Source organism: Aquarana catesbeiana, linkage group LG13, assembly GCF_042186555.1.
Source record: "Aquarana catesbeiana isolate 2022-GZ linkage group LG13, ASM4218655v1, whole genome shotgun sequence".
Classification (NCBI taxonomy): Eukaryota; Metazoa; Chordata; class Amphibia; order Anura; family Ranidae; genus Aquarana; species Aquarana catesbeiana.
In genome coordinates this window covers 197,333,934-197,359,346 of record NC_133336.1, presented here as the reverse complement: position 1 = coordinate 197,359,346, position 25,413 = coordinate 197,333,934, and the positions used below count along the sequence as shown (strand labels likewise).

General features: G+C 48.3%; 1 protein-coding gene across 2 annotated transcripts in view; it reads left to right on the top strand.

Annotated features, from left to right (window-relative positions):
• Positions 1-15,252: 15,252 nt before the first annotated feature.
• The window catches only part of CIART (circadian associated repressor of transcription), a 28,196-nt gene continuing 18,035 nt past the window's right edge, over positions 15,253-25,413 (top strand). The window contains exon 1 of one of the 2 annotated variants that reach the window (XM_073610286.1): positions 15,253-15,415. The gene's annotated coding sequence lies outside the window, so the exon portion shown is untranslated. Of the gene's footprint in view, positions 15,416-18,262; positions 18,403-25,413 lie in introns of those variants that run through there. The other variant, XM_073610287.1, reaches the window with a different exon arrangement.

The window sequence follows — 25,413 nt, the reverse complement described above, 5'->3', positions numbered from 1 at the left end:
AAGCTATCAGCGTGATGATTGAGGAGGAAGAGGATAATTACTCAGGGATAGTCACTCAGCATCAGCATAGGCAGTCTTTGAAGGGATCTGAGATTTCAAAAAAAATTATTCGGTTACATCAGCATCAGGTGCTTGGTAGCTGGTGGTGATCCAAGACTCATTCATTTTTATGAAGGTCAGTCGATCGACCGAGTCAGTGGACAGACGCACCCTGTGATCGGTTACCACGCCTCCAGCAGCACTGAATGTGCGTTCCGAAAGAACGCTGGATGCAGGACAGGCCAGTAGCTCAATTGCATACTGTGCAAGCTCTGGCCAGTGATCCATCCTCAAGACCCAGTAACCCAGAGGATTTTCGGTGGGAAAGGTGTCCAAGTCTGATCTTGCCCCTAGGTATTCCTGCACCATGTAAAACAGACGCTGGCGATGGTTGCTGGAACCGATCATACCTTGGGGCTGCGGACCAAAAAATTGTCTGAACGCATCGGTCAGACGGCCACCTTCTCCACCGCTCCTTCTTTGACTGACCGAAGCCTCAGCAACACGTTGTCCAGAAACAGGAGTTTGTAACCTCCCAGTCTCTGGGAACGCGTTGCACAGACCTTTCTGCAAGGCCTCCCGAAGATGTTTCATCCTCTGCTCCCTCTGCGATGGCAAGATAAGGTCTGCAACCTTACCCTTGTAACGTGGATCAAGGAGGGTTGCCAGCCAGTATTGGTCCTTCTCCTTGATACCACGAATACGAGGATCCTTACGCAGGCTTTGCAGGATCAGGGAGGCCATGCAGCGTAGGTTTGCTGAGGCATTCGGTCCGGAGTCCTCTGGGTCACTAAGGACGACATGGTCCGCAGCCACCTCCTCCCAGCCACGTACAAGTCCATGTGTTTCTTGGGACTGATCCCTTAAAGACTGCTGCTGATGCTGAGTGCCAGGCTCCACCTCCATACTGACACAATCTTCCTCCTCCTCCTCTTCCTCCTCGTCCTCTTCCTGTGTGATCGGCGGGCACGCAGGAACACTGTCTGGATAAAGGGGGCCTTGAGAGCTAAGGAAGTCCTCCTCTTCCTGCCTCTGTTCTGCCTCAAGTGCCCTGTCCATTATTCCACGCAGCGTGTGCTCCAACAGGTGGACAAGGGGGACAGTGTCACTGATGCATGCACTGTCACTGCTCACCATCCTCGTGGCCTCCTCAAATGGTGACAGGACAGTGCATGCATCCCTGATCATGGCCCACTGGCGTGGGGAAAAAAAACCAAGCTCCCCTGACCCTGTCCTGGTGCCATAGTCGCACAGGTACTCATTGATGGCCCTCTGCTGCATGTGCAGCTGCTGCAGCATGGCCAACGTTGAGTTCCACCTGGTGGGCATGTCACAGATTAGGCGGTTCTTGGGCAGGTTAAACTCCTTTTGGAGGTCCGTCAGCCGAGCACTGGCATTATATGACCGGCGGAAATGCACACAGACTTTCCTGGCCTGCCTCAGGACATCCTGTAAGCCCGGGTACCTGCCCAAGAACCGCTGCACCACCAAGTTAAGGACGTGAGCCAATCAGGGCACATGGGTCATTTGTCCCTGTCGGAGGGCAGAGAGGAGGTTGGTGCCATTGTCGCAAACCACCATTCCTGCCTTAAGTTGGCGTGGCTTCAACCACCTCTGAACCTGCCCCTGCAGAGCTGACAGAACCTCTGCCCCAGTGTGGCTCCTGTCTCCCAAGCACACCAGCTCAAGCACCGCATGGCATCTTTTGGCCTGCGTACTTGCGTAGCCCCTTGAACGACTACGGAGCACCGCTGGTTCCGAGGAAGAGGCCATGGAGGAAGAAGAAGAGGAGGGGGTGGAGGAGAGAGGTGTGTCACAATCATTAGCATTTTGGAGGCGTGGTGGCGGAACAACCTCCAACACTACTGCACCTTGTCCTGCATCCTTCCCAGCTGCCAGCAGAGTCACCCAATGCGCCATGAAACTTAGGTAACGTCCCTGTCCATGCCTGCTGGACCATGAGTCAGCGGTAATATGCACCTTACCGCTGACCGCCCTGTCCAGCGAGGCATGGACATTGCCTTCCACATGCTGGTAGAGAGCCGGAATCGCCTTCCGTGAGAAAAAGTGGCGTTTGGGTACCTTCCACTGAGGAACCGCACATTCCACAAACTCACGGAAGGGGGCAGAGTCTACCAACTGAAAAGGCAGCAGTTGAAGTGCTAGCAATTTTGCCAAGCTAGCATTCAACCGTTGGGCATGTGGATGGCTGGGAGCAAACTTCTTTCGGCGGTGCAGCAGCTGGGGCAGGGAAATTTGCCTGGTACAATCTGACGTCGGTGTACCAAAATCAGATTGCCCACAAGTACGTGGCTGTGACACACCTAATTCTACACCTTCATTCCTCTCAGTGCAGGTCTCAGAGAGGACTGAAGGTCTAGTGGGGTTGGAAATCTCAGCTGATGAGGAGCAAGCAGAGGTCCTCTTTGTTCTTTGGTGAGGGTCTTTTAGATACGCTTGCCAACGAACTGCATGGCAGGTCAACATATGTCTGGTCAAGCATGTGGTACCCAAGCGGGAGATGTTTTGGCCACGCGAGATACGCTTGAGACATATGTTGCAAATAGCAGCGGTGCGATCTGATGCACTCGTCTCAAAAAAGGCCCACACCAAAGAACTTTTTGAATAACGCGCAGAGACTGCAGCGCCCTGCACATGTGGAGCTTTGGGGTGTGATGCAGTCAATGTGCTGCCCTTAGGCTGGCCCCTGGAGGGCATCCTGCCTCGTTGGTGATGTGCCGCCTCCTCCTCCTCCTCCTCCTCCTCTCTCCTATCAGGCACCAACGTTGAGTCAGTGACCTCATCATCCCCTCCCTCCTCATCACTGGAGCAAACCTGGCAGTATGCTGCAGCAGGGGGAGCATGACTGCCAGATTGCTGTCCTTCTTGGGCACCCCCTCTGTCCGTGCTCGTGTTACTGCCTTCATCGAGCTCAGTATCATCATCAGAGCCTTCCAAACGCTGGGCATCCTCCTGGAGCATGTACCCAACACTGTGGTCAAACAGTTCGAGGGACTCCTCAGGAGGACATGGTGGGGCTAGGGAAGGAGTCACTGATGACATTGAGCCGAGGGAAGAGGCCGCTGCATTGCCAGACAAAGTACCCTGGGCATGGGTGAGAGAGGATGAGGAGGATGAGGACGGCTTGGTCATCCACTCGACCAAGTCTTCCGCATGTTGCGGCTCAACATGGCCAGCTGCCGAAAAAAAGGCCAAGCGTGTCCCATGGCCACGTGCTGATGAGGATGCACCGTCTCCACGACCAGCACTAGACACAGAGCCTGCTTGCCCTCTCTTATTGGCTTGTGACTGTCTGCCTCTCCTTCTTGGCCTTCCAGACATACTAATGGCCTGTAGCTGCACTAAGCTGGGATATATATATATATATATATATATATATGTACTGATACTGCAGCTAGCAAAATCAACTGCCTGCCTGTAGTATGAGAACACCACCAACCTTCTACAGGTAGCTTTAGCTGAACACTGTGAGGTGGACGCACCCCACTAACTTGTAGGTTTAGCAGAACACTGTGAGCAGGACGCACTGCACTAACTGTAAATAGTCTAGCTGCCTGACTGTGGTACTAATAGGATCAAAAGAACACCAGCAATTTTCTTCAGGTAGCTGTATTTACTGTAACAAGACAAGCCTGCCTGTCAGTAAGAAGATAACAGGAACGGATCTAGCTGAACACTGTGAGCAGGACGCACCCCACTAGCTTGTAGGTTTAGCTGAACACTGTGAGGTGGACGCACCCCACTAACTTGTAGGTTTAGCTGAACACTGTGAGCAGGAAGCACCCCACTAACTTGTAGGTTTAGCAGAACACTGTGAGCAGGACGCACTGCACTAACTGTAAATAGTCTAGCTGCCTGACTGTGGTACTAATAGGATCAAAAGAACACCAGCAATTTTCTTCAGGTAGCTGTATTTACTGTAACAAGACAAGCCTGCCTGTCAGTAAGAAGATAACAGAAACGGATCTAGCTGAACACTGTGAGCAGGACGCACCCCACTAGCTTGTAGGTTTAGCTGAACACTGTGAGGTGGACGCACCCCACTAACTTGTAGGTTTAGCTGAACACTGTGAGCAGGACGCACCCCACTAACTTGTAGGTTTAGCAGAACACTGTGAGCAGGACGCACTGCACTAACTGTAAATAGTCTAGCTGCCTGACTGTGGTACTAATAGGATCAAAAGAACACCAGCAATTTTCTTCAGGTAGCTGTATTTACTGTAACAAGACAAGCCTGCCTGTCAGTAGGAATATAACAGGAACGGATCTAGCTGAACACTGTGAGCAGGACGCACTGCACTAAATGTAAATAGTCTAGAAGATAACAGGAACGGATCTAGCTAAACTGAATACAGTGTATATATATATATATATATATGCAACACCTGGGATGCATATATATACACAATACACTTTAAGTGCAGTTAACTGACTGACTGTCCTGCCTAATCTAGCTAACTCAAATGAAATGACACTGTCTCTCTCTCTCTCTCTAAGCACACCGGAACACACTGCACAGGGCCGCCGTGCAGGCGGCCTTATATAGTGTGGGGCGTGTACTAAATCCCCATAGCCATAATTGGCCAAAGCCTCCTTGGCTTTGGCCAATTATGGCTCTCTGTTAAGGCGGCGCTGTGATTGGCCAAGCATGCGGGTCATAGTGCATGCTTGGCCAATCATCAGCAAGCAATGCACTGCGATGCCGCAGTGAATTATGGGCCGTGACGCGCCACACGAATTTGGCGCGAACGGCCCATATCGTTCGCAATTCCTCGAACGATCGAACAGCCGATGTTCGAGTCGAGCATGGGTTCGACTCGAACACGAAGCTCATCCCTAATCGCTGGCAACAGGGCAGAGCACCGCTGGCCTCTGCCTAGCACCTAGTGTCTCTCTACAGCTTCAGGAAGCTGGGGTGATCGGCCCCTCTGCCCAGCAGCAGACCGAGCCCAGGAATGTTAAAAACAATCCAGCTGAAGCCCTGGCAGCCAGAGAGTAAATGACCTCTGCCCCACACCTACTGAGGTCAACTATTCCGTGCAGCCAAGAAAGGAGATCATGCGGGAAGACTATGTGAGTTCACTCTGCCTGACTAACGCATGTCCAGACCAGGTGGAGGTCTGGGACCTTGTTAGTCAACCTTTGATGGGGGAGAAATGTGACAGACTCACCCGGGACAGAGGCTATTGGAGGGGACTGAACGCAAGCCTCTTGCCCACCGATTATGGGTCCTAGCATTTGGGGGAATGGTGCTCTCTGTGAGCTGTATGCCTGGGGACCCTGGGGTTGGTGTTACTTTGGATTCAGCTCCATGTCCCCCCAAAACACACAGACTCTGGGAACCCTTTATATGCCATATTAGAATGATAAGACTGAATTATACTGTTGGGACACATCCTGTGAGGAGATGCTGGTGTCATCAACTCCAACTACCTGTGTCTAGTTAATTGAGTGAGCTGATCACATTAGCCACCAGCACTGGCTAGGAGATGAACTGTTGATGACTAGGCTGAGGAGGGGGGGAGATTGTTGTTTGTATTGTTAATTGTAATTAGCTCCAGCTATTGTGTTTATACTACTGTGTGAAGCTCAGTGCCCACAAGTCTGTCATCTGGTCTGGGTAAATGTTTTAGTAAATTAGCTCATGTTAATTAGGTTAGCTTTGAGTCAGCCTGCTGTATAAATGTGTGTGAGATCTCAAATAAAGACTTAGTCCTGATGTACTCCAAGACTGGTGTTGTCTAGTTCTTGGGGGTTCCTATAGCTAGATCCATTGGACTCGTGTTCCAGAACTTAGGAAGCGGTATATGACGGAAGCACTCAAGCGGAGTGAGGGACGTTCCGTGACAGGGGGCAAACCCACCGCAAATCCACCGCAAATCCTACCGCCGGGACCACTTTTATGTGAAAGAGGATCGCCCACTGTGTAAAAATATACCAGGGTAATGGCAGCTAGCTGCTGCCATAACCCCGGTATATAAACGTCAAAGTAATGACGTATATATACAGTGGGCAGTTCAGAAGTAAGCACTTCAACTCCAGAAGATTTACCCCCCCCCCATGACCAGGCCATTTTTTGCGATGCGGCGCTGCGTTACTTTAACTGACAATTGTGCGGTCGTGTCGTGCTGCACCCAAATAAAATTGATGTCCTTTTTTCCCCACATATAGAGCTTTTTTTTTGGTGGCATTTGATCACCTCTGCATTTTTTTGCGCTAAAGATCACCAATTTTGATAAAATAAAAAAAAGACTTTCTGCTATAAAACATATCCATATTTTAAAAAAAGGAAAAAAAATAATAATCAAATTTCTTCATGAATTTAGGCCAATATGTATTCTGCTACATATTTCTGGTTAAAAAAAATCCCAAAAAGCGTATATTCATTGGTTTGCGCAAAAGTTATAGCGTCTACAAACTATGGGATATTTTTATTAATTTTTTTTTCATGTTCATTTTTTAACTAATAACGGTGGTGATCAGCCACTTATAGCAGGACTGCGATATTGTGGCAGACAAATTGGACACCTGACACTTTTTGGGGACCAGTGACACTAATACAGTGATCAGTGCTAAAAATATGCACTGTCACTGTACTAATGACACTGGCTGGGAAAAGGGTTAACATCAGGGGTGATCAAAGGGCATAACTGTGTTCCCTGGTAGTGTTTCCCAACTGTGTGGGGGATGGTTGCACTGTGGGAAGACAGAGATCGGTGTTTATGCTTAGCAGAAACACAGGATCACTGCCCTGCCTTCTCACAGAATGGCGATCTGCCTTGTTTACATATACAGAACGGCGGTCTGCCTGTCTCCCAAATGATCGGCGGGTCCCGGCGGACGTGACCAGCTGATTGGCTTCCGCTATGTTCAACCACAGTGGGAGCGGGTCACCGGCAGCGCGTGTGTGCGCCCTCAGACCTGGAAGTGCAGATCACATAACTAGCACGTGATCTGGTGCAGAGCGGACGCCCTGCCACAGTATATCTGCATGGGGTGGTCAGGAAAAGGTTAACCACTTACCACACGGGCCAATTCTGACACTTTGCTCCTATATGTAAAGAGCTACTGTTTTTTTTTTTGCTAGAAAATTACGTAGAACCACCCAAACACACATATATATATATATATATATATATATATATATATTTTTTTTTTTTTTTAAGCAGAGGGCCTAGAGAATAAATTGGTGGGTGTTGTGCAGTGGTTTTTCAAACGCAACTTTTTTGGGGGAAAAAAACACTTTCAAAAATAAAAAAAAAAAACAAACAAACTCTAAAGTTAGCCCATTTTTTTTTGTATAATATGAAAGATGATGTTATGCCGAGTATATAGATACCCAACATGTCATGGTTTAAAATTGTACAAAATATTTTACATTGCACACATACAAGAATGACATTTCCTGAAGGCTAGTTAAAAACACCTGAACATATTCAAAAAATACGGGGGTTTGGTCACACTATATGGTCATATAGTGCTAAGCCCACTTACTGCGACAAAGTACCCCGAATTAGTGGGTCCTACTCTAGTAATAGAATGGAAGATACTTTGTCTCAACCATGGGAGCTGAACTCCTCTATGTGGGAGAACTGAAGGGGATACATCCTAAACACTGGTGGCCACTAAATAGGAGGTAATGAGGAGGGGGAGGGGTGCTCCAGCCCAAAAAAAAACAGCTCCCATGGTTGAGACAAAGGATCTTCCATTCTATTACTAGTGTAGGTCCCACAAATTCGGGGTACTTTGTCTGGGTACTTTGGGGGGTTCCTGGCCTCCCATTAGGGATCTAGTTCAGCCACACATCCTAATTTATGTTTGTTGACTTGTACACCTTCAAAATTATCTGTTTTTATCTTGTATCTTATTTTGCTTTTTTGTTCCTATGTATAGATCTTTAATGTTGCTACAGGCTCACACTATTCCCTGAAGAAGCCAATGACTTGGCGAAACATGTTGGAATTGAGCACCTGTTTTGAAGGCCCTCCTCACCAGGCCTACTCCACTGTAATTGCTCTGTATCAACTAATGTGTGAACTGCACCCATTTTAATGACTTGTCTTTTTGTATGTGCTAATTTTTGCTAATAAAGTGTCTCTGTTAATTTTACCAGAATTTCTATTTTTCCTTCTCTCTGGCACCGCTATAATCCCTCTAAACCCCCAAATTTCCATTATAACTATTTCGGGATGAGGTGCTGTATCTAGTGCAACCTATCTAGCCATACCTCCATCTTTCTTTTGGTGGTTTTTGATCACCTCTGCGGTTTTTATTTTTTGCGCTATAAACGTAAAAGGAGCGACAATTTTGGAAAAAAAAAACAATATTTTTTACTTTTTACTATAATAAATATCCCCAAAAATTATTTAAAAAAAAAAAACTAATTTCTTCATCAGTTTAGGCCGATATGTATTCTTCTACATATTCTTGGTTTAAAAAAAAGAAGAAAAAAAAATCGCAATAAGTGTATATTGATTGGTTAACGTCTGCTAACTATGGGAAACATTTATGGCATTTTTATTATTATTATTTTTTTTTTTTTTTTAGTAGTAATGGCGGCGATCCGCGATTTTTATCGGGATTGCGATAGACAGATCGGACACTTGACACATTTCTGGGACCATTGACATTTATACAGCGGTCAGTGCTATAAAAATGCACTGATTACTGTGTAAATGTCACTGGTAGAGAAGGTGTTGACACCAGGGGGCGATCAAGGGGTTAAATGTGTGTTCACTCAGTGTGTTCTAACTGTATGGGGGATAGGACTGAATAGGGGAGGAGACATATCGCTGTTCTTATTTACTAGGAACAAACGACATGTCTCATCTCCTCTGAAAGCACAGGGATTTGTGTGTTCACACACACACACACACACACACACATCCCTGTGCTGGCACTCTGGCATGCGATCGGGCCCGCCGGCCGCGCGCATCGGGTTCCCCCTCCCCGCTGCGCAGCGGGCACGTGCATGCCTCCTGCGGCTCTTAAAGGACCGACGTGCCCATACAGGATTTTGCACACCTGTGCCACTTTGCGATGTATATCGGCGTGAGCCGGTCGGCAAGTGGTAAATTGTTTCCTGCTGATCCCACCAGCAAACTTCCTGACTGTACTGAGCTGAAATCTCAAAGTTCTCACTGATATTCTGTGAACTACAAACTACGGGGGGGGGTTACTTGTAGTCTAAATCTGTAAGCGTAATATGTAAAGCGATGCGTAAATTGACGGCGCTATACAAGTATCTGAAATAATAAAAATAAAAATCAGGAGAGCATCCTAGGGTGACAACACTGCCCCTCCATAGATACAGTACAGGAAGTGTTGTCACAGTACAGGAAGTATTTTACTGGCAGGATCACCATGTGAAAAAAGAACGAATGCAGCCACCACGGACTGGTCAGGTGCAGTATATTACATTTTCGTGGTTTATAGGTTTTAACGATCAGAGAATCTCCATTACGTTGGCAAATAGATGAATTTACTTTTCCTTTTATGGTAACCATACACACTTATTTATTTTCCAATCGATCACCTGTGATAGGGACAATAAATCTATGGTTGACAACCGATCTGATCGCCATGCCACACACACACAGGGAAGGGGGTGCCAATCAATAATGAAGACATCATCCTAACTTTAAATCATAAATTATTGATCACATCCACCGTTTCCTCCATGTAATCTCATAATCCGATCGATCTACATACCAGTGTATTCATGAACAAAGTATCTCAGTGCTACCGATTTTGGTGCAAAGCTCTGCTTGATCGAAACCGAGTCCAACAATTGGAAGGGAAGGTGTGGCCATTTGATGGTTTGCAGACTTGATCCTTTTAATAGACTTGATCATTGGTCATATAAAAAAAAAAAAAAAAAGCGTACGGGGTGAAATGTAAAGTGCGCTGTATCGGTTTCATCGGTTAATCTGTTTAGGATTCATGGAGACACGGGGGATTGAAGACTCGTTCGGCCTGGGAAAGCTTGTTAACTAAAACCATTTAAGTGTACCGCCATTTTTTTTTTTTTTTTTTTTGCAGCTTAAAAACGCCACTCCCATGTTATTCAATGGCCTCATACACACCATGGTGTTTTTAAGCTCCAAAAAAAAAAAAAAAAATATCCCAGGACCAGCGCATTCTGAGGCTCCAGCGCTAGAGCTGTAAAAAAAAAATTAAATAAATAAAAAAAAAAAAAAAAAAAAAAAAACGCCAGACGCCGGTAAAAGGTGTTAAACGCGGTTTGAGGAGGCTTAACGCTGTAAACACACAGCGTTAAGCCTCGTCCGGCATTTCTCTGCCTCTAGTCAAAATCAATGGTTCCCTATTGGAGGCCATTGATTTGAATAGAAGACGCATCAAGGTGATCCAACTTGCGGTGCGACTTGTATGCTGAGAATCTTGAAGTGGAACGCTGCCAAAATGTAAAAAAAAATAATTTTTGCGCGAGGCTACCCTCCCCCCCCCCAAGACGATACCGGACTCTTCGGTCTGTATGGATCTTAAGGTGAACCCCCACACCAAACAAAATGGCATGCCCCCCCCCCCCCAGGACCATACCAGACCCTTATCCAAGCACATAGCCCGACAGGTCAGGAAAAGGGGGGGGGGGGGGCGAGCGAGCACCCCCCCGGACCGTGCCAGGCCACATGCCCTCAACATGGAGGGGTGGGTGCTTTGGGGCGGGGGGGGCTCTGCCCCCACCCCACAGCACCTTGTCCCCATGTTGATGAGGACAAGGGCCTCTTCCTGACAACCCGTGCCCGGTGGTTGTCGGGGTCTGCAGGCTATTGGAATCTGGAAGCCCCCTTTATCAAGGGGGCCACCAGATCCTGGCCCCCTACCCTAGGTGAATGAGTATGGGGTACATTGTACCCCTACCCTTTCACTCCAAAAAAAAAGTATTAAGGAATATAGGTTAAGTAACTTATTAAATCAGCTCCGGCAATGTCTTCTCCCTCTGCCGCCGGGTCTCCTCTCTCCACTGTATTCTCGCTCTTTTGCCGGGTCTTCTCCCTCTGTTCTTCTTCCGATGTTGACTCGCCGCGATCTTCCGATGTAATGTTGCGTCCGCTGTGTGCAATGACTTATACTGGCATGGGGCGGGGCCACTAATGACGTAATTTGGAGGCCAGGCCCCCTTGTGACCGCATCCCCGCCATGCCCCGGGCAGTGATGTCACAAGGGGCATGGCCTCCAAATTGCATCATCAGGTGGATCTGCCCCATGCCAGTATAAGTCATTGCACACGGCGGACCCAGCATTATACACCGGGAGATCGCATTGAGTCAACATTGGAAGAAGACCCGGCAAAAGAGCCAGAAGACAGCGGAGAAGACCCGGCAAAAGAGCGAGAAGACAGCGGAGAAGACCCGGCAAAAGAGCGAGAAGACAGCGGAGAAGACCCGGCAAAAGAGCGAGAAGACAGCGGAGAAGACCCGGCAAAAGAGCGAGAAGACAGCGGAGAAGACCCGGCAAAAGAGCGAGAAGACCCGGCAAAAGAGCAAGAAGACAGCGGAGAAGACCCGGCAAAAGAGCGAGAAGACCCGGCAAAAGAGCGAGAAGCCAGCGGAGAAGACCCGGCAAAAGAGCGAGAAGACAGCGGAGAAGATCCGGCGAGAAGCCAGCGGAGAAGACCCTGCAAAAGAGTGAGAAGCCAGCGGAGAAGACCCGGCAAAAGAGCGAGAAGCCAGCGGAGTAGACCCGGCAAAAGAACGAGAAGCCAGCGGAGAAGACCCGGCAAAAGAGCGAGAAGCCAGCGGAGAAGACCCGGCAAAAGAGCGAGAAGCCAGCGGAGAAGACCCGGCAAAAGAGCGAGAAGCCAGCGGAGAAGACCCGGCAAAAGAGCGAGAAGCCAGCGGAGAAGGCCCGGCAAAAGAGCGAGAAGCCAGCGGAGAAGGCCCGGCAAAAGAGCGAGAAGCCAGCGGAGAAGGCCCGGCAAAAGAGCGAGAAGCCAGCGGAGAAGACCCGGCAAAAGAGCGAGAAGCCAGCGGAGAAGACCCGGCAAAAGAGAGAGAAGACAGCGGAGAAGACCCGGCAAAAGAGAGAGAAGACAGCGGAGAAGACCCGGCAAAAGAGCGAGAAGACAGCGGAGAAGATCCGGCGAGAAGACAGCGGAGAAGACCCGGCAAAAGAGCGAGAAGCCAGCGGAGAAGACCCAGCAAAAGAGCGAGAAGACAGCGGAGAAGACCCGGCAAAAGAGCGAGAAGACAGCGGAGAAGACCCGGCAAAAGAGCGAGAAGACAGCGGAGAAGACCCAGCAAAAGAGCGAGAAGACAGCGGAGAAGACCCGGCAGAAGAGCAAGAAGACAGCGGAGAAGATCCGGCGAGAAGACAGCGGAGAAGACCCGGCAAAAGAGCGAGAAGCCAGCGGAGAAGACCCGGCAAAAGAGCAAGAAGACAGCGGAGAAGATCCGGCGAGAAGACAGCGGAGAAGACCCGGCAAAAGAGCGAGAAGCCAGCGGAGAAGACCCGGCAAAAGAGCGAGAAGACAGCGGAGAAGACCCAGCAAAAGAGCGAGAAGACAGCGGAGAAGACCCGGCAAAAGAGCGAGAAGACAGCGGAGAAGACCCAGCAAAAGAGCGAGAAGCCAGCGGAGAAGACCCGGCAAAAGAGCAAGAAGACAGCAGAGAAGACCCGGCAAAAGAACGAGAAGACAGCGGAGAAGATCCGGCGAGAAGCCAGCAGAGAAGACCCGGCAAAAGAGCGAGAAGCCAGCGGAGAAGACCCGGCAAAAGAGCGAGAAGCCAGCGGAGAAGACCCGGCAAAAGAGTGAGAAGACAGCGGAGAAGACCCGGCAAAAGAGTGAGAAGACAGCGGAGAAGACCCGGCAAAAGAGTGAGAAGACAGCGGAGAAGACCCGGCAAAAGAGCAAGAAGACAGCGGAGAAGACCCGGCAAAAGAACGAGAAGACAGCGGAGAAGATCCAGCGAGAAGCCAGCGGAGAAGACCCGGCAAAAGAGCGTAAAGACAGCGGAGAGTGAAAAAGACGTCGCCAGAAGAGGGAGCTGCCTTAATACTTTACAAACTTGTATAGTGTGTTTATTTTTGACACTTTTGTTTTTTTTTTTAGTTGAATGGGTAGAGGTATACATTTACATGGGGGGAGTCGGGATCTGGGGGCTCCCTTGTTAAAGGAGGCTTCCAGATTCCGATAAGCCCTCCGCCCGCGGACCCCGACAACCAACCAACTGCAGGGGTTGTCAGGAAGAGGCCCTTGTCCTCATCAACATGGGGACAAGGTGCTTTGGGGCGTGGGGGGGGGGGTGCAGCAGAGCCCACCCTCCCCCAAAGCACCCACCCCCCCATGTTGAGGACATGTGATGGTACAGTCCCGGGGGGTGGGGGGCGCTTGCTGGTCCCCCCCCCCTTTCCTGACCTGCTGGACTGCGTGCTCTGATAAGGGTCTGGTATGGCTCTAGGGGGGTCCTCTACGCCATTTTTTGGGTGTGTGGGGTTCCCCTTAAGAGCCATAGGAGGGTGTCTAGCAGTGGGGAGTCGTCTCTGTGGGGTGGAAATCTCTCCAGTTTGGTTATAATGCACTCGGCTTCTAATATACTGAAAGTAAGAAATTGTATTTTTGACCTCATAACTACCTGAAATCACATGACTGATTGTCTGTTGTTCTTGTTTGTTGCCTAAATACTGAAATTTGCACTTAAAACTGTCTTTTTAAACTTTTGGAAATGCCAGTAAGTTTTGGGTGCCGTGTTTGTAAGTTTCAACCTGGTAGGTTGGCAACACTGGCGAGAGGAAACCTGACAGACGTGTCACCGGACACAGGAAATGAGAGGAAACCTGACAAACGTGTCACCAGACACAGGAAATGAGGGGAAACCTGACAGACGTGTCACCAGACACAGGAAATGAGGGGAAACCTGGCAGACGTGTCACCAGACACAGGAAATGAGGATAAACCTGACAGACGTGTCACCAGACACAGGAAATGCAGGGAAACCTAAAAGACGTGTCACCAGACACAGGAAATGCAGGGAAACCTAAAAGACGTGTCACCAGACACAGGAAGCGAGGGGGAAACCCACCAGACGTGCCACCAGACACAGGAAATGAAAGGAAACCTGACAGACGTGTCACCGGACACAGGAAATGAGGGGAAACCTGACAGACGTGTCACCGGACACAGGGAATGCAGGGAAACCTGACAGACGTGTCACCAGACACAGGAAATGAGGGGAAACCGGACAGACGTCTCACCAGACACAGGAAATGCAGGGAAACCTGACAGACGTGTCACCAGGGACAGGAAATGAGGGGAAACCTGACAGACGTGTCACCAGGGACAGGAAATGAGGGGAAACCTGACAGACGTGTCACCAGGGACAGGAAATGAGAGGAAACCTGACAAACGTGTCACCAGACACAGGAAATGAGAGGAAACCTGACAGACGTGTCACCAGACACAGGAAATGAGGGGAAACCGGACAGACGTCTCACCAGACACAGGAAATGAGGGGAAACCTGACAGACGTGTCACCAGGGACAGGAAATGAGGGGAAACCTGACAGACGTGTCACCAGGGACAGGAAATGAGAGGAAACCTGACAAACGTGTCACCAGACACAGGAAATGAGAGGAAACCTGACAGACGTGTCACCAGACACAGGAAGTAAGAGGAAACCTGACAGACGTGTCACCAGACACAGGAAGTGGGGGGGGGAACCACCAACATGCAGATATAAGCAGCAGAGCAGGGTCTATCTCTCCCTCAGCTGTGACAACAGTAGATAAATGAGGGAGAATGTCTCTGAGGTGACCCCACACAACACACAATCTCCTCCACACTTCCCATCACAGGGTGCCGCACGTTTCTCACACGTTCCGAACCCATTCACCAATCACGTCGCTCGCTGTGTGCCCGCCTTCCCTTTATCCCTGGCTCCGCCCTCCCCAGCGCCGCCCCCTTCACATTGCATACGTTCCCCTCTGCTAGTGCTACCCGCGCCGAGTCCACATGAGTGGGCGGGGCGAGATGCGCCGCGTGCCAACCAATCGGGCTCCTTCGCAGCCCACGGCCCCCCGCCCTTCCCCGCCGCCGGCCAATCCGCCCGGCGCTCCGTGTGTTTTCCGACAGAAGTGGGCGGGGGGTCGCCGGCCAATCAGCGCCCGGACACGAGTGTAAGGAGGCCGGCACGTGCTGGAGCGCACGTGTGTGTGTGCGCGAGTGAATGCAAAGCTGGGCTGAGAGAGGAGGAGAGAGGGCGGGGCCTACAGGAGACCGCCAGAGAGAGACTGAGAGAGACACTCATCATACACACCGACCACCGACACCAAGAGACATTGTCTGCTACCAGGAGACACACCCTGCAACCCTCCGAATAACAGACCTCCACACAAGGTAAGAGACTGTCTGAGACCCATCCACCCCACACACATTCACATTAATAGATATCCAAGGATGGTCAGAGACTTCCAAAGACGTCCAATGAGACCTCTATTGGTACCAAGAAACTGTCAGAGACATCCAATGATGGTAAGAGACATTTTGTTGGCTTCAAGAGACATCCAGTGATGGTAAGAGATCTCTGCTAGCTCCAAGAGATGTCCAGTGAGACCTCTATTAGCACCAGGAGGTTGTCAGAGACATCCAATGATAGGAAGAGACATCTATTAGCACCAAGAGACTGTCCGAGACATCTACTGATGGTAAGGGACCTCTTTTGGCTCCTGGAGACTGTCCGAGACATCTACTGATGGTAAGGGACCTCTTTTGGCTCCTGGAGACTGTCCGAGACATCTACTGATGGTAAGGGACCTCTTTTGGCTCCTGGAGACTGTCCGAGACATCTACTGATGGTAAGGGACCTCTTTTGGCTCCTGGAGACTGTCCGAGACATCTACTGATGGTAAGGGACCTCTTTTGGCTCCTGGAGACTGTCCGAGACATCTACTGATGGTAAGGGACCTCTTTTGGCTCCTGGAGACTGTCTGAGGCATCCAATAATGGGAAGACACCTCTGTTAGCTCAAAGAGATGTCCAATGAGACCTCTATTAGCACCAAGAAACTGAGACATCCACTGGTGGTAATAGACCTTTATTTGCACCAAGCGATTGTCAGAGACAAAGACACATCCACTGGCTCTAGGGAGTGCCATGCCAGAGACCTCCACTGACAGCTGAAGACTGTCACACTAGGAGACCTCTGCTGACCCTAAGACATTTAATAGCTCCAAGAGACTGTTGGAGACATAGCGACACAGGGAGACATTCCCATTGAGACATGACCACTGATAGCAGAGACATGACTGACGTCAGAGACTGTCAGACCCAATCAGTGAAGGTACGAGACATATGGTAGCACCAAGAGACTGTCAGAGATGCAGCCATTGAGGAGAACAAACTCTAGAGTGCCGGAGACTGCCCTCCCTGGAACTAGAATCTTTCTATGAAGCCTCCACTATAGGATAAGACCTCCACTGCCAGAAAAATTCCCTTTAGAATCTGTCATCAAGACCTCCACTATGGGATGAGACCCTCAGAACGAGATGTCTTTCCCATAAGATCTGAGAGCTCCAGCACAGAACAAGATGTGTTCCCCCAAAGGACCTGTCTCAGACCTCCAGAATGTGACATCCTCTCCATTAACTCTGTCTCAGAGACCTCCATTATGGGATGAGACCTCCAGAATGATATGTCTTCCCCATAAGATCTGAAACCCCCAGCACTGAACGAGATGGGTTCCCCCACAGGATCCATCTCAGAGACCTCCAGAATGAGAAATGTACCCCCCCCCATAGCAAGTCAAGGAAACCTCCACTCATAGACTTGTTCCTTTTAAAATCTGTCTCGTAAGACCTCCACTATAGGATGAGACCCCCAAAACGAGACCTCTTTTTCATAGGTACTCTCTCTGAGACCTCGAACAAGATGTCTTCCCTATAAGATCTGAGACCTCCAGCACAGAACAAGATATGTTCCCCCATAGGATCTGCCTCAGGGACCTCCAGAACGAGATGTCTTCCCCATAAGATCTGAGACCTCCAGCACAAAATAAGATGTGTTCCCTCATGGGATGCTGGCAAATATCTGCATTGTGACTTTCTGAACCAGTTCCCAGCTGGTTGTTGCTGCAGCACCCAAACCTTTAGAGCTTTATCCAAGAATGTGTGCGATGGAAATATGGAGTACCCTCATAGGATCTTTCTCGGAGACCTCCACTATGGGATGTGACATCTTCCCCCATAGAATTTTGTCTTCGAGACCTCCAGAATGACATATATTCCCCCTTTGCATATGTCTAGGAGACCTCTGCTTTAGGATGAGAGATCTTCCTTTTTAAAATCCTGTCGCTAAGACCTCCATTATGTTATGAGACCCCCAAAATGAGATGGCTTTCCCATAGGATCTGTCCCAACATCCTTCACTATGGGATGAGACCTCTAGACCGAAATGTCTTCCCCATAAGATATGAGACCTCCAGCACAGAATAAGTTGTGTTTCCCCTAAGGATCTGTCTAGCAGACCTCCATTATGGGATGAGACCCCCCAAAACAGGATGTCTTTCCCATAGCATCTGTCTCTGAGACCCCCAGAATGAGATGTCTTCCCCATAGGATCTCTGAGACCACAGAGTGAGACGCGTTCTCCATAGGACCTGTCTGGGAGACCTCCACTATGGGATGAAACCCCTAAAATGAGGCACCTTTCTCATAGGATCTTTCTCAGAGACCACGAGAGTGAGATGGCTTCCCTATATGATCTGAGACCTCCAGCACAGAACAAGACATGTTCCCCTATAGGATCTGTCTAGGAGACCTCCACTATGGCATGAGACCCCCAAAACAAGATGCCTTTCCCATGGCATCTGTCTCGGAGACCTCCAGTGTGGGATGAGGCCCCCAGAATGAGATATCTTCCCCATAGGACCTCAGAGACCCAAGGCTGAGACCTCCAGCACAGAAGGAGATGTCTTCCCCCATAGGATCTGTCTAGGAGACCTCCATTATGGGTGAGACCATCCCTTACAGACACTTCCGGTGTCGCTGAGACGGGCACAGACCCCTGTCCTATATTAGATATCCACACATCGTCTTCTCCACCCCAAGTTCTCAGGAGACCTTCAAACCCCCTCCTCCCAAATATCCCCCCCCCCCCCCTCTGCTATGGGGAGACAGGGCGTATGTTCAGCACAGAGGTGAGGGGCGGTCTATAGTTTTTGGGGTTGTCCATAGTGACAGAGCCGGCATTTCAGAGGCAGTGGGTTGGCTGGGAGGAGTCTGTGGCACGAGCTGCAGCCTGGGACTCAACCCGAAATAGAGACAGCCAGAACAAAGACTTCCAGACAGACTGCAGACAGGCAGAGGGTGGCGGCAGGCTGACTGGAGGTGAGTGTACTCTGCACATATATATTGCCGATGATCGATCGTGTTCTCATCTACCGGGTCACAAAACCCGCCCAGCTGTTTTATGTAATTTCATTGTACAGAAAGCAATGTCCGTCGTATTGTAATCTGTAGCAGTTGTGAAAGTTGATTTCCCATTTTTTTTCGGTGAAAGTGACCGTAGACTGCATTGCCAAGCGGCTCAACCACCCAGCAGTCTATGGCGGTCATGGAAGTTGAATTCTGATTGGTCAGTATAAGCGAGCGGCTCAGCAACCCAGCCATAGGATGAGCCAGTACTCGCAAGCACCCAGTAAGAGTGGATGGCGCCTTGCTTATAGGACACCAGTTCTTGACCAATCGTAGCGGCTTATAACCGACTAGCGCGCTCACCCGAACCGTTGGGAGAGATCTGTCCCTTCATACCTGTGCAACGAGAGCAATCCCACTATTGTCTATGGAAGGGATATGCAATTAGCGGAGCTCCAGCTGTTGCAGAACTACAAGTCCCATGAGGCATAGCAAGACTGACAGCCACAAGCATGACACCCAGAGGCAGAGGCATGATGGGACTTGTAGTTTTGCAACAGCTGGAGGTCCGCTGATTGCATATCCTTGGTCTATGGGGTCCATTCACACTTATGCAGCGCACTTCTAGGAAAGTGGTGCAGGCACTTCATGGTGCATTTTTTGACTGCATCATGTTCAGTAGGGGTGCAACAAAGACAAATTTTCTAAGCAATATTTTATTGTAAGAAAATGCATAGATTGCGTTCTGTTTTTTTGGTGTGTGTATTAAAAAAAATTATATTATAATTTTTAATATTTAAAAATTAATTTGTAGTGGTGATTATTATTTTTTATTATTTTTATTTTATTGTAAAAAAAAAAAAATATATCAAAATTATTAGTATTATGCATATTTTCCATTTTAATATGAATTAATAATTAAAAATAATCAAATATATCAAATCATAATATAATTAAAAAATTTAAACAAGGGTTTTTTTTTTGTTTTTTTTTTTGTTTTTTTTTATCATGATTTATTTGAGATATATATTATGATTATATTTTTTATTAGAATGTTTTTTTTCCCTTTTTTTTTTTTTTTGTTTTTTTTATTATAGTTTTGTGTGTTTGTATATATTCAGTTATGTTTTATTGTTTATTCTTCAATGCCAGTTTTCTGCCTTGCATATCAATTGAAAGGCTTCAGTGCTTTGAATCTCATTGGGAATGAGTTGGCAAACCCTCGGGGTCCTGACTTTGCTTTTACTGCATGTTGGCTCTGGTTTAGGGAAGATTAAAGTCCCCGGTGACGGTTCAGCCGTGGGGTTGGCGTAGTGGTCAGATGGATGGCGCCCTCTGTTGACCGATTGCCAGCACACCAAACATATTTATTAATGTGACTTTATTGTAAAGTCAACGTTGGAAGCAACCTTTATGGACAACATGGGGGGGGGGGGTTCTTTGTCATGTTGCCTTCTTGACGAAGGATGCATGGCCCCAACATCGAGAGCCCGTTCATGCTATCACCTAATACAGATGCTGAGACACATGTTGTGCTTAGGAGAAATCCATGTGTAGTCCATTGAAGTGCATTGGAAAGCCTTAAGTGGGCTACCATAACGCAATGTTTAGCGCACTGCAGCAGACCAGGATGCTGGGACTGGGCCCTCAACGTTGCTTCTGCTGGTGACTTTACTGTAAAGTCAGATTAAAGTGTATGTGTGTGCGCAAGGATGTGGTTTGAATGGGTAATTGTTTTTCCTTGCTAGACTGTATGGATTGAATAGAACTGGTTTTATTTCAAAGAAATAGCCAAATATTTAAGGGGGCAATTTAACCGCTTGCTGACTGCCAGCAGTACATTTATTGCTGGCGGACGGCTCCCCCAGGCTCAGCAACGTACTGTTGTGACACCCTGATCTTCCGGGTTTACAGGCGCACAAGCGCCCCCTGCCTCTCGTGCTGTGGTTAGTTTTGGACGGTGCTGTTGGGGTGACACTGATCAGTGCTCTGATTATCAGCTATGACTGCGTTTGAGGAAAGGAAAGCCAATCGCTGGCAAGTTTGTTTTTGTGATTGGGCAAAGCTGATCACATGGTAAAGGGCTGCGGTGATTGGCCCTTTACCCCAGTCTGTGATCAGCTGTGGAAGGACACAGCAATCACAAAGCGTGCCTGCTGCATCAACCCCCCCCCCCCCCCAGCTGCCACACGGGGGGGCATGGTTCTGAGAGGACATCCAGGGATATCCTCCCAGAACTGGGATGACCGCATTGTAGTCGTTTTTTCAGCTATAGCGGCGGTCAGGAAGAGGTTAAGGGGCTCCTACATTGATTTTTCACTATTCATTAATGTGTGTTCAGGTGACCCATTTTCGTCTTGTCTGTGTAAAGACCATTAGCCCTCCGTTTAGCGTTAACAGTCTACACCCCGCGGCTCTCGATGACGTCACCCGCTACTTTAGACTCCCATCAAAGGATCTCCTAACAATGGAAGATTGTACGGGATTGGCGGTTGGCTGCTGGTTAATGATGAGCCTGCCGTTCCATGGCTTTTGTGATGCAGTTGTGGTGCTGTGGCCACGAGGACGGCTGAGTGACTTCAAGGCTGCATCTGTGAATTGCAGAGACTTGGACCCACTGTGCTTATTAATACAAAGTTTATTTTGAAACTGTGTTTCTGTGGTAGACGCGTAGATGGCGCTATAAAGACACACCACGTGTCTGATCAGACCTGGTAGTTGTATCCATTTCAGATTTGTCAATGAATAGCTGAGTTGGACTTACCAGTAACTCCTTTTCTGAGAGTCTTCCAGGACAGCCCATGAGACCTAGGGCGCCTCCTACCAGGACAGGAAACACGTTAACCCCCCACCAGATAAAAGGGTGGTCCTCCGGGCCCCATGTCGGTATTCTCGAACCATAGGATGCTCCTGTAAAACATATGCATAATGTCAAGACAAAACTGGTGGGAATCTGGCTGTCCTGGAAGACTCAGAAAAGGAGTTACCAATTAAGTCTAACTCAGCTTTTCTAAGCGTCTTCCAGAACAGCCCATGAGACGATGAGCCAGAACTTACCAGTCTAGGGAGGGACAACTGCCTGAAGGACCTTACAACCAAACGCCTGCTCCTGAGCAGATAGGAGATCCAGGCAATAATGTAGGTTGAAAAACTGGACCGTATTGAAGCCGGCAAATTTTGTTCCGGTGAGGCTCCAGCCCTCTCAGCCCAAGACGCAGACAAGGCTGTTGCGTGCGCAGTGACCAAAGGCGGAGGAACTTCCCTAACTTTGTAAGTTTCAGAAATGGCTTGCTTTATCCATCTAGCCAAGGTAGTTTTAGATGCACTCTTTCCCTTGTGTGTGCTGCTGAAAAGAGAACAAACAAGGCGTCTGTTTTTCTAAAGGTCTTGGAGACTTCAAGGTAGACAAAGAGAATTCTCCTCGCGTCTAAAAAAAAAAAAAAAAAAAAAATTTTCTCTCTTGGTCACCCTTTGGCGAAATACAAAAGGTTGGCAGTACAATGTCCTGGGATCTGTGGAATGTACTGGCCGCTTTAGGCAGAAATCCTGGATCGGTTTTCAAAACAACCCAATCTTCAAAAATTGTGAGGAAAGGCTCCCTCACTGATGGGGCCTGTAACTCGCTTGCCCTACGAGCTGCAGTAATTGCCGCAAGAAAAATAGTTTAGGTAAGTAACTTAACTGAAATATCCTCTAGGGCAGGGATATGCAATTAGTGGACCTCCAGCTGTTGCAGAACTACAAGTCCCATGAGACATAGCGAGACTCTGACAGCCACAAGCATGACACCCAGAGGCAGAAGCATGATGGGACTTGTAGTTTTGCAACATCTGGAGGTCCGCTAATCGCATATCCCTGCTCTAGGGGCTCAAAAGGGAATTCTACTGGAGTTTGAAGCACCAGGGACAGGTCCCAGGTTGGACAACTTCTAACCACTACTGGCCTGGACCTGGATTTGAAGAATCTAGCTATAGTGGGATTTTTCCAAGAGAGAAAATTGGAGAAAAACACTTATAGCTGCCGCCTGTACTGTACTAACTGAAAGACCTCTGACGCCCTCTTGAGAAAAGTCCAAAATTTTAAGGAACGTCATGAGTTAATCTTTGATTTTCAGATAACCATGAGTTAAATTTCTTCCAAACCTTGGAATATATGGCTCTAGTGACTTGTTTCCTGCAATTTACCAGGGTCTTGACTAGAGGTCGACCGATATAGGTTTTCCTCTGGCCGATGCCGATATTTAGAAATCGCGGTGGCCGATGGCCGATATGTGATGCCGATTTTTTTTTTTTTTTTTTTTTTTTTCCCCCCCCTTCATCTCATAAAATCTAACAACAGTTAGACCCCTTTCACACTGGGGCGTTTTTCAGGCGCTTTTGGGCTAAAAATAGCGCCTGTAAAGTGCCTGTCAAACGGCTCCCCTGCAGTCTCAGTGTAAAAGCCCAAGTGCTTTCACACTGAGGCGATGCGCTGGCAGGATGTTAAAAAAAAAAAGTCCTGCAAGCAGCATCTTTGGAGCGGTGTATACCGCTCCTCCACCACTCCTGCCCATTGAAATGAATGCGCACCGCTGCCGAAGCGCCTGCAAAGGGTTTCAGGAGCGGCGCTTCAGGGGCGCATTTAACCCCTTCCTCGGCTCCTAGCTGGGTTATAAGCGCCCCGCTAGAAGCCGAATAGCGCTGCTAAAATGATGGTAAAGAGCCGCTAAAACTAGCAGCGTTTTACCGTCAACGCATGCCCGCTCCAGTGTGAAAGCAACCTTCAGTGATACAGAACATTTTTTACATTTAAACATTAAACAAAACAAACCTCCAATCAGTTCACTTGTATGTAGAATTTAGATAAAAAAAAAAAAAACACCTCTCTTAAATATTAAATACACAAAAACAGGTAATCAAAACTTCTGGATGAAAAAAAAAAAAAATGGGCTAACTTTACTGCTTAGTTTTTTTTTTTTAAATTGCATTTGAAAGACCGCTGCGCAAATACCATGTGACATAAAATATTGCAACAACCGCTATTTTATTCCCTAGGGTCTCTGCTAAAAAAAAAAATTATATATATAATATAATATAATATAATATAATATAATATAATATAATATAATATAATATAATATAATATATATGTGTGTGTGTGTTTGGGGGTTCTAAGTGATTTTGTGCGATTGTTCTGATCTGCGAACAGGTCTGCTTTGGGGCATCCCCATCTGTCGGTGAGACCTGCAAAGATTTCAGGATGAAGGGAGCGATTGTCTCGACATACCCGGTAGCGGCTGAGATAATCTCCCCGACAGTTTTGTGTCCCCTTCAGGTGCACTGCTGTAATTGAGGCTAGATTCCCTTCTGCCCATGATAAAATCTCCTGGGCAACAGATTGAAGTATCCGACGCCTCGTACCTCCCCGTTTGTTGAGGTACGCAACCGTAGTGATATTGTCGGAAAGAATCTGGAGATTGCGACCCCTGATTTCTGTCTGAAATGCCTGCAAGGCTCTCTGAACCGCTAGAAGCTCTCTCTGATTCGATGAAGCACTTGCTTCTCTTGAGGACCATTCTCCCTGTGCCATTGTGTTGCTGAGGTGGGCTCCCCATCCCCAGGAACTCGCATCCATTGTGATCTTCTGGGATATAGGAATTGACCATGGTAGACCTCTTGTTAGGTGCAGGTGTGTCCTCCACCACCACAAGCTGCTTTTGTACCCCTCATAACAGGTGTGCAGATATGGTGAGAACCCCTCATAATGGGCACAGCAGGTGTACAGACCTGGAGAACTCGGCACAGGGATAGTGGTAACTCCTCATAATGGGCACTTCAAATTTATCAACAAGTCAAGCAGTGAGACGCCTTGATGAGAATCCTAGGTGACGGTGTTTTTACAGTAACGTAAAAGAAAGTAAGCATTGATTTTTATATTGATGAGTAATCAGCCGTGGGACATCTGTGGTTTTGGCACTTTGTTCATTCTTTGACGCTTTTTGCTGGAATTTGCATGGAGTTTGACCTCCTGACACTGCTCTGAGCAACTGCAAATAATTACACACCACACCTAGAGTGAGGTTTATACGTTTTATGTTGCAATGTTAATCCAGACGCCGACAGACTCGTTGCTTTTGCCTAATTGGGCGTATCTCTTTAGTAAAGGGTTCCCTTTAACTCGTCAGACCTTCAAAAAAAAATTTATTTTTGGCTAGAAGTGGAGCATAGTGGGTTGTCGGGCCCCATCTATGTCTTGGATATTCAGCTAGATCTCTAGGCCATAATTCTGGGCTCTGTCCCCGCCCACTTTTGCACATTTTAGTTTTTTGTACAATATCCACTATATGAAATTTATTAAAAAAATAAGCAAGGAGAGTGCTAACTTTACCCTTATAAATGGTGATCTGACCTGGGAACTTGGCACAGGAATGGTAGGAACCCCTCATCGGCACAGCATGTGCCGCACAGTGGAGCTTCTGGTCTACATGCGCAATGGCTGCATGGCAGACCCGAGAACTCGGCCCAGGGATGGTGGGAACCCCTCATAATGGGCACAGCAGGTGTACTGACCCGAGAACTTGGCACAGGGGTGACGGGAACTCATCATAATGGGCACAGCCAGGGTACTGACACTGGAGCTTCTGGTCTACATGTGCAATGGCTGCATGGCATTTCTAAGGGTAGGTTTTGATGGGGACTATAATGGCCATGCCTGGTTTGGGGGTGGGGGGGAGCACAGAGCGTTGTTGCCCTAGAACAGGAAGGGCCAAAACCCCAAGCCTTGGAGCTCCTTTTAGTTGGCCTTGAGCTTCCTATCCGGTAGACCTGGTAGGCAATCCTACGGCCAGCTGAAGGAGCAAACGTGGAGTAACAATGCTATTGCTAATTGCAACACATGGGCTTGGTGTCTGCATACAAGAAGTGCTATTAGTGGCAGGATGTCCAGGGAAGAGACTTTGCCATTGGTTCCAAATGATATGCAGAGACCAGATGTACAGAAAAATAT